Below are 10612 nucleotides of genomic sequence, written 5' to 3'. Positions count from 1 at the left end.
GAATGTGAAATGTCAGAATAATAGTAGAGAGAATTATTTATTTCAGCTTTTATTTCTTTCATCACATTCCCAGTGGGTCAGAAGTTTACATACACTTGTCGTAGCTGAATCAGAATTAGTTAGGTAACATAGATAAATAAGATGTTTTATTTACTTTCATAATATGCTTATGTGAGATACTTGTCATTAGAATGTCTCTTTTTGGAGTATACTGTCAGCAGTTGCATTTTCCTTTCTTCTCTAGGGAAAAGTCACTTGGGGCCCAGAGAGGGGAGAGGTCAGGCTTGTCTTTTACATGTCTGGTAATATGCAGAATATCAGAATGGAACATTGTCTTCATATGTGAACAGGTTTGAACATTGTCTTCATATGTGAATGTATCTGTTAAACCATGTGAAGGGCTCCACAATGTCTTTACTCCAGTCACTCCCTCATTTTCCCATTGGGGGAGGAGTATGGCAGTGTCTGGATCCATTGTATTACCCATCTGATGTTGAACTTATCTTGACCTAGTATATGACCTAGAGGCTCACTCCCCTCAGTGAGCTTGTACAGGAGGGCGTGTATTTGAGATGGGAGTATCTAAAGTTGACAATTGATATATGCCATTGGATGAGGTAATGTTTTGGTACTATGAAGTACCAAGAACGAGATTAGAACCTCGTCTTAGAGAGCAAACTGAACGATAATTTACAGCTAATGCTATTTGGCTATGGGATACTCCTCTCTCAAGTAAAAGGCCCTTTGTGAAGTTCCTAAGATCTGTGGTTCGTCATGTAAGTTGAGAGGGGTGTATCTTGGCTATAAAAGATACTAGAAATCTTTTGTAAGGACTCTCAGAGAATTCATTTATAGACACTGAATTGATCTGAGAGTGAAAGGGCTATGGTGAAGCTCATTTGATTAAAGATGAAGTGTAAAATATAACTCTGACTTGTGTGTGGTTTGTAAACTCTCCTCATTTAGTAATACAGGAAATTACCACGACACACTCAATTAGTATTTGGTAGCATTGCCTTTAAATTGTTTAACTTGGGCCAAACATTTCGGGTAGCCTTCCACAAGCTTCCCACAAAAATGTGGGTGAATTTTGGCCCATTCCTCCTGACAGAGCTGGTGTAACCGAGTTAGGTTTGTAGGCATCCTTGCTCGCACATGCTTTTTCAGTTCTGCCCACACATTTTCTATAGGATTGAGGTCAGGGCTTTGTGAAGGCCACTCCAATATTTGACTTTGTTGTCCTTAAGCCATTTTGCCACAACTTTGCAAGTATGCTTGGGGTCATTGTCCATTTGGAAGACCCATTTGCGATCAAGCTTTAACTTCCTGACTGATGTCTTGAGATGTTGCTTAAATATATCCACATACATTTCCTACCTCATGAAGCCATCTATTTTGTGAAGTGCACCAGTCCCTCCTGCAACAAAGCACCCCCACAACATGATGCTGCCACCCTCGTGCTTCGTGATTGGGATGGTGTTCTTCGGCTTGCAAGCCTCCCCCTTTTTCCTCCAAACATAACGATGGTCATTATGGCCAAACAGTTCTATTTTTGTTTCGTCAGACCAGAGGACATTTCTCCAAAAAGTATGATCTTGTCCCCATGTGCAGTTGCAAACCGTAGTCTGGCTTTTTAATGGCGGTTTTGTAGCAATGGCTTCTTCCTTGCTGAGCGTCCTTTCAGGTTATGTCGATATAGGACTCGCTTTACTGTGGATATAGATACTTTTGTACCCGTTTCCTCCAGCATCTTCACAAGGTCCTTTGCTGTTGTTCTGTGATTGATTTGCACTTTTCGCACCAAAGTACGTTCATCTCTAGGAGACAGAATGAGTCTCTTTCCTGAGCGGTATGATGGCTGCGTGGGTCCATGGTGTTTATACTTGCATACTATTGTTTGTACAGATGAACGTGGTACCTTCAGGGGTTTGGAAATTGCTCACAAGGATGAACCAGACTTGTGGAGGTCTACAATTGTTTTCTGAGGTCTTGGCTGATTTCTTTTGATTTACTCATGATGTCAAGCAAAGAGGCACTGAGTTTGAAGGAAGGCCTTTAAATACATCCACAGGTACACCTCCAATTGACTCAAATGATGTCAACTAGCCTATCAGAAGCTTCTAAAGCCATGACATCATTTTTTGGATTTTGTCCAAGCTGTTTAAAGGCACAGTCAACTTAGTGTATGTAAACTTCTGACCCACTGCAATTGTGATATAGTGAATTATAAGTGAAATAATCTGTCTGTGAAGAATTGTTGGAAAAATGTATTGTGTCATGCACAAAGTACATATCCTAACCGACTTGCCAAAACTATAGTTTGTTAACAAGAAATTTGTGGAGTGGTTGAAAAACGAGTTTTAATGACTCCAACCTAAGTCTATGTAAACTTCCGACTTCAACTGTAGGTGACATGTACAGGGTTGTTTTAATCCTCAGACCCTCCTTTGAGGATAAGAAGAGGCTGAGAATTGCAAGAAACAAGAAAGGAGGCCGCTTCAAGTCGAAGGCCAAGTAAGTGAATGGGTCATCTGTAGTGGATTCATCTTGACCATAGTACAATATCCATTGAAGACGCATCATGCAATGGCTCATGTTATACACATGCTTTTCTGTAGTTTTTGCAGTGACTTAATTTATACCGGTATTGAAATATAATGCCAATGGCATGCTAAGTAAAACCTTGACGTGACTAGTGATTATGAACAATGAATATTCCCAGCTTTTGGGCTGTCGAAGTGGGGGCTTGGCAGGTGCTTTGAGTCACTGTTCAAATGACCCTAACAGCTGCTCTAGTGCTATATCAATGTGTACTGTGTACATGTGCACTGTAGTAATCTTTTGATATGTTTGTTCTGTTTCAGGTTTAGGAGAAAGTAAGGGTCACATCGATGGGAAAATGACAAGAAATGCAGTTTGGATGGATCGATTCACCTTCAGTGTATTTTTTATTGACGTTAAAAGTATCTTTCTTTATAAAGCAGTGCTTTCCCACTTGTCAGCGAGGGCATGATAAAAAAGACACTCACACAGGTTGTGTGGTTGCGGTGTGTAACCATACCAGGGTTTCATGTAACCTGTTGAAGCCTCACAAAATAAAGATATAAAGTTTTCCTTTTTAGATAAAACCATACTAAATATATTCATTTCACCAAATAATTGATTAAAACACTGTTTTGCAATGAAGGTCGACAGTAGCCTCAGCAGCACTCCGTAGGCTAGCACCATGGTCTAGCCGGAGGACAGCTCACTTCTGTCCTCTGGGTACATTGACTTCAATAAAAATCTAGGAGGCTCAAGGTTCTCACCCCCTTCCATAGACGTGTACAGTAATTATGACAACTTCCTAAGGAAGTCCTCCAACCTATCAGAGCTCAGGCAGCATGAACTGACATGTTGTCCACCCAATCAAAGGATCAGAGAATGAATCTAGTACTGAAAGCATACAGTGCATTCGACAAGTATTCAGACCCATTGGCTTTTTCCACATTTTGTTACTTTATAGCCCTATTCTAAAATGTATTAAATAGTTGTTTTCCCCCTCATCAATCTACACAAAATACCCCATAATGACAGAGCAAAAACAGCTTTTTAGAATTTTTTACAGATGTATTAAAAATAAAAAACAGATATCACATTTGCATTCAGAAAGTATTCCGACTCATTGAATTTTTCCAGATTTTGTTACGTTACAGCCTTATTCTAAAATGGATTAAATAAATAAAAACTCTTCATCAATCTACACACATTACCCGATAATGACAGAGTGAAAACAGGTTTTTATAAATTGTTGCTAATTTATTAAAAATAAAAAACATACCTTGATTACATACAATACCAGTCAAAAGTTTGGACACCTACTCATTCAAGAGTTTTCTACTATTTTATACATTGAAGAAAAATCGTGAAGATATCAAAACTAGGAAATAACACATATGGAATCATGTAGCAACCAAAAAAGTGTTAAACAAATCAAAATATGTTTTATATTTTAGATTCTTCAAGGTAGCCTCCCTTTGCCTTGATGACAGCTTTGCACATTCTTGGCATTCTCTCAACCAGCTTCACGAGGAATGCTTTTCCAACAGTCTTGAAGGAGTTCCCACATATGCTGAGCACTTGTTAGCTGCTTTTCCTTTACTCTGCGGTCTAACTCATCCCAAACCATCTCAATTGGGTTGAGGTCGGGTGATTGTGGAGGCCAGGTCATCTGATGCAGCACTCCATCACTCTCATTCTTGGTCAAATAGCCCTTATACAGCCTGGAGGTATGTTTTGGGTCATTGTCCTGTTGAAAAACAAATGATAGTCCCCCCATGCGCAAACCAGATCGCTGCAGAATGCTGTGGTAGCCATGTTGGTTAAATGTACCTTGAATTCTAAATAAATTACAGACAGTGTCACAGCAAAGCACCATCACACCTCCTCCTCCATGTTTCACTGTGGTAACCACACATTCGGAGAAAATCCATTCACCTACTCTGCGTCTCACTAAGACATAGCGGTTGGAACAAAAAATCTCACATTTGGACTCCTCAGACCAAAGGACAGATTTCCACCGGTCTATTGTCCATTGCTCGTGTTTCTTGGCCCAAGCAAGTCTCTTCTTATTATTGGTGTCCTTTAATAATAGTTTCTTTACAGCAATTTGACCATGAAGGCCTGATTCATGCAGTCTCCTCTGAACAGTTGATATTGAGATGTGTCTGTTACTTGAACTCTATTAAGTATTTATTTGGACTGCAATTTGAGGTGCAGTTAACACTAATGAACGTATCCTCTGCAGCAGAGGTAACTCTGGGTCTTCCTTTCCTGTGGCGGGTCCTCATGAGAACCAGTTTCATCATAGTATTTGATGTTTTTTTTTGCAACTGCACTTGAAGAAACTTTCAAAGTTCTTGAAATTTTCCGCATTGACTGACCTTCATGTCTTAAAGTAATGATGGACTGTCATTTCTCTTTGCTTATTTGAGCTGTTCTTACCATAATATGGACTTGGTCTTTTACCAAATAGGGCTATCTTCTGTATACCACCCCTACCTTGTAACAACACAACTGATTGGCTCAATCACATTTCGAAGGAAAGAAATTCCACAAATGTACTTTTAACAAGGCACACCTGTTAATTGAAATGCATTCCAGGTGACTGCATCATGAAGCTGGTTGAGAGAATGCAAAGCTGCCATCAAGGCAAAGGGTGGCTACTTTGAAGAATCTCAAATATAAAATATATTTTGATTTGTTGAACACTTTTTTGTTTACTACATGATTCCATATATGTTATGTCATAGTTTGGATGATTTCACTATTCTACAATGTAGAAAATAGTAAAAATAAAAAACCCTTGAATGAGTTTGTGTCCACACTTTTGACTGGTACTATATATGCTTGTCAACAACAGCCAGTGTTAATTAATATTATATTTTTTTTTTACCTGAACCCTAATTTGACTGACTGTTACCATCAATCAAATGCTTTTTAACAACTGATCACGGTGTGGTGGGGGGGACTAAATAGCCTATCTAGAACTGCTAAAAAGTTGTCATGACGTGCGGGCCTCTCTCAGTCACGTGATTCATCCAATAGTGGACTAAGCTGCCTGCTGCAGCCCTCTGAACACACACACACCCCTCCCCACAGCCTGATAGTCAGCAGAAGCAGGTCACAGTGAAATATAGATAAGCCTATTTTTTTTTTTTATTTAACTAGGCAAGTCAGTTAAGAACAAATTATTATTTACAATGACGGCATACCGGGGAACAGTGTGTTAACTGCCTTGTTCAGGGTCAGAAGGACAGAATGACTTCGTCAGCTCAGGGATTCGATCCAGAAACCTTTCAGTTACTGGCCCAACGTCCTAACCACTAGGCTACCTGTCATGGCTGCAGCAATGCAACTTAGAAGTAGCCCAAAAACCTGCAACCAATACATTTTCATCCACAACATCGTTTTCAAAGTAGACCAATTTCGGGAAAACCTCGAACATGGCAACCCTGTGCGTACTTGAAGTATAGCAAATGTTTATAACTAAGCCAAGACAGACCACAGCCTGCCATTCCCATGGGAACAAATGAGTCATAGGGCAGAACAGGCAAGGAGAGGGGCAGAGCCAAGAACGAGCTAGCGGGACCCTGCTTGCTCCTTGTAGCATGTATTTGCATATTTCTGTTCGGGAACACCTACGCTGTGAAGTGCGGGTGTGCAAAAACTCAATTCGTCCTAAACAACACCATTTTATAAACATTAACAAAGGATACAGTCTACAAAACTTAATTCACTCTGTTCGTAGCAGATTCTAGGTTTGGGAATAGAAAACTGTATTGACATCAAATATTTCATCAGTGAGAACATTTGCAGAATGTCCTCTAAAATCCATCTCATTCCCTCTACCGGCCTGAGATTCCTCTCACCATCATATCTACTATTTTTTTTATTTTTTTATTTTATTAATCTTTATTTAAAAATGCAAGTCAGTTTAAGAACAAATTCTTATTTACAATGACAGCCTACACCAGCCAAACCCTGCTGACGCTCGGCCAATTGATGGCGCTGGGTCAATTGTGCGCCACCCTATTGGACTCCCAACCACAGCCTGGACTTGAACCAGCAGTGCCTTAGACCACTGCACCACCCGGGAGCCCTTTTGGTAATGAGCGGAACCGCTAAGCAGATGCTTCACATTTATACATCTAGTGAAATATCTGTCTCATTGTTCTATTTGTGGTATAGGCTTTATTGGCATTTAAAGCGCACTTCCGGGTTTTTCTATCACTAGTAAATCGTATTACGAGTTTAAAGTGTGATAAAACGGATACAACGAGTTCGGCACACGCCTACTGTATATTGCTGCATTCAAAACAACTAGGAACTCCGAAAAATACGAGGTCAATTCATGACTTCAGTGATTTTAAGGTCGGAAATTCAGAGCTCTAGAAAGAGGCCAGAATCCCGAGTTGGCATTCCAAGTTGTGTGACCGTTCAAATCGATTTTTCCCAGCCAGGAGCAATTTTTTCCTGAGTTCCCAGTTTTTTTTCGAACACTCGGAAGTCGAACATTTCCGACTTCCCACTGGAACGCAGCATATAATTTGGAAAACGAAACTAACAGGAAACGGCCAGGGCCCATTTGAAAAGCGCCTCATGGAATCAGTGTTGCCAACAATTTTTATGTGAGAATCGCTATTGGCTCCTTGATTTGAAGCTAGATTACGTTTCGTTGCCGCGACGACATCACAGCACCAATTTGGCTTGCTGCGGCACGACCGCTGGACGAAAAAGGTATTCAAATGTATGCAATCACTACTGTAACTCGCTCTGGATAAGAGCGTCTGCTAAGTAGTACATTTTTGCCCGACGTTACGTTATCACCCCCTCTGGGCACCGCACCTATGTGAAGCTGGCCACAATAAGAATGATCTTTGCCACAATAGCGGAATTTGCTTGTTGCCTTCAAAATAAAAGTCCTCAATTGAAAGTAATTCCAACGGATACAAATAGTGGAATCATGTCATATTTGAACTAGACAATGATAGTCAAGGTCAGAATATTGTTCAATAAATTCAACAAAAGTCAATAACTAGATAATTTGACCAAAAAAAAGATATTGAAATTGCACTGTTGATGTACTGTATGAGACTTTAGAATTGCATTGGGGGCATACTTATATACACTATACAGCCGCCCTAACCTATGGATGTTGGACCCATGAAATGGGGTATCAGCCTACTTAGTGATACTCACAGAACACAACTATGTAGAGTTTACACAAATATTAGCATCTTAGTGTAACAGTCTTGCTTCCGTCCTCCCTTTGCCCCAATCTGGGCTCGATCCAGGGACCCTTGAACAAATCGATAACATTCACCCCCGAAGCATCGTTACCTGTCGCTCCACAAAAGCTGTGGTCCTTGCTGAGCAAGGGAAACAACTACTTCAAGGTCTCAGATCGAGTGACGTCGCCGACTGAAACACCACTAGCATGCACCGCTAACTAGCTAGCCATTTCACACTGGTTAGCCTCACAAATTTATGTAAACTCTAGACAGTTGTGTTCTGTGAGTGTCACTGAGTAGGGTGATCTCCCATTTAATGGGTGCAACATCCACAGGCTGTACAGTGCTATAATACAGTTCAAACGGCCCAAAACAAACTAATGACAATTTATTCTCAAGCTCAGCTCTAGGACGGCATTGGTCCTAATCATTTCAGGGAACTGAACTGGCTTCCAGTTGATCTCCGCATAGTGCAGATCAAACTGTTGATGGTCATGACCTTGCCCCCAGTTACCTGTCTGGTTATTTTAATTTCATGAGAGGTTCAAGCCATGGATTACAGGCAACATTTGCACTGAGCTAAAGGGTAGAGCTTTCAAGGAGCGGGACTCTAACCCGAAAGCTTATAAGAAATCCTGCTATGCCCTCCGACGAACCATCAAACAGGCAAAGCGTCAATACAGGGCGAAGATTGAATAGTACTACACTGGCTCCGACACTCGTTGGATGTGGCAGGGCTTGCAAACTATTACAGACTACAAAGGGATGCCCAGCCGCGAGCTGAGTCTGTAATACCAACATGTTTCAAGCAGACCACCATTGTCTCTGTGCCCAAGAACACTAAGGGAACCTGCCTAAATGACTACCGACCCGTAGCACTCACGTCTGTAGCCATGAAGTGCTTTGAAAGGCTAGTCATGGCTCACATCAACACCATTATCCCAGAAACCCTAGACCCACTCCAATTTGCATACTGCCCCACAGATCCACAGATGATGCAACTCCACACTGCCCTTTCCCAGCTGGACAAATGGAACACCTACGTGAGAATGCTGTTCATTGACTACAGCTCAGCATTCAGCACCATAGTGCCCTCAAAGCTCATCACTAAGCTAAGGACCCTGGGACTAAACACCTCCCTCTGCAACTGGATCCTGGACTTCCTGATGGGCCGCCCCCAGGTGGTAAGGGTAGGTAACAACACATCCGCCACGCTGATCCTGAACACGGGGGCCCCTCAGGGAGGCCCTAAAAATTGCCAAAGACTCCAGTCACCCTAGTCATAGACTGTTCTCTCTGCTACCGCATGGCAAGCGGCATGCCAAGTCTAGGTCCAAGAGGCTTCTAAACAGCTTCTACCCCCAAGCCATACGACTGCTGAGCAGCTAATCAAATGACTACCCAGACTATTTGCATTGCCCCCCCCCCCCTTTTAGGCTGCTGCTACTCTCTGTTTATTATTTCTGCATAGTCACTTTAACTGTACCTACATGTACATATTACCTCGATTAACCGGTGCCCCCGCACATTGACTCTGTACCGGTACCCCCTGTATATGGTTTGATACTTTTATTTTACATCTATTTTTTACTTAACACTTATTTTTATTAAAACTGCATTGTTGTTTAATGTCTTGTAAGCATTTCACTGTAAGGTCAACACCTGTTGTATTCGGCGGGTGTGACAAATAACATTTCATTTGATAGTCATCACACCAGAGCTAGTGTTGCCAGTATCAGACCGCTGCGCTATAGGAGCATGGCAGTAAAACACTTTTTCCTTAACACTGGTGCAGAGGAATGGGATGGTGTACCAAACCATATAAAATCTATCCCTACGCTAGAGAGTTTGAAGATACAGTGAACCTTAAGTAATGGTTTATGGGCAAAATGCGTAGGCTTAAAGAAAGTATAATTATTTCAATGAATGTTACTTGGTAATCTATTTTATTTCTTGTACGGTTTCCTCCCTATTGATGAGATGTATTTTGTTTTCATGTTATAATCTTGTTTAGGTTTTATTTTCATGTATTTTCATGAGGACCATAATGGAAATACGTCTTAACTTTTTTGTGTCATCCTTGATGATTTTAATGGCATTGTACTGTATCCACATGTGTGGTTTCATTGTGCCTAAAATTGTTTAAAAAAAAATATATAATAATAATATAAATGTCCAACACATACAATAGACAATAGATAGTGATTTCCCACAGTCAAAGTCCTGCAATGAGAGCTAAGATGCTGGTATTTGTGTAAACTCTACACAGTTGTGTTGTGTGAGTAGTCTGATACCCCATTTCATGGTTTCAACATCCAATTAGGCTGTACAGACAGTGCTTATAAGTATGGCCCCATAGCCATTCTAAAGTCTAATACATCGACAGTGTTGTTGTTGTGTCAAATTAACTAAATATTGTCTCTTGTTGGATTTATTTAACATTATTATGACCTTGTTTAGCATTATTTACTTCAAATATGGAATGATTCCACTATTTGTATCCATTTGATTCACTTTCAAATGGGGGACTTTTATCTTGAAGGCGACCTGCAAATTCCACTATTGTGGTTTATTCTTATTGTGGCTAGCTTCACATAGGTGAATTCACCAACACTGACCAGCAGAGAAGGACTAAACTGATCATTACTGTCAACCAGACAAGGACAACTGAAATCCACATATTAAAACGTTTGATGTAGTCTGAAAATTGGGACAGGAATCACAAAAACAATCACAAGTTCATAACAAGGTATGTTTTTCCTTTTACATCGCTTTGTTTTATCGAACGCTCTAGAATAGAAAATGTATCAGGCGACCACACTTTCGGCTCTAGTAAATAA

This window comes from Salvelinus namaycush, chromosome 2 (genome assembly GCF_016432855.1).
Source record: "Salvelinus namaycush isolate Seneca chromosome 2, SaNama_1.0, whole genome shotgun sequence".
Classification (NCBI taxonomy): Eukaryota; Metazoa; Chordata; class Actinopteri; order Salmoniformes; family Salmonidae; genus Salvelinus; species Salvelinus namaycush.
Note: the sequence above shows the minus strand (reverse complement) of the source record.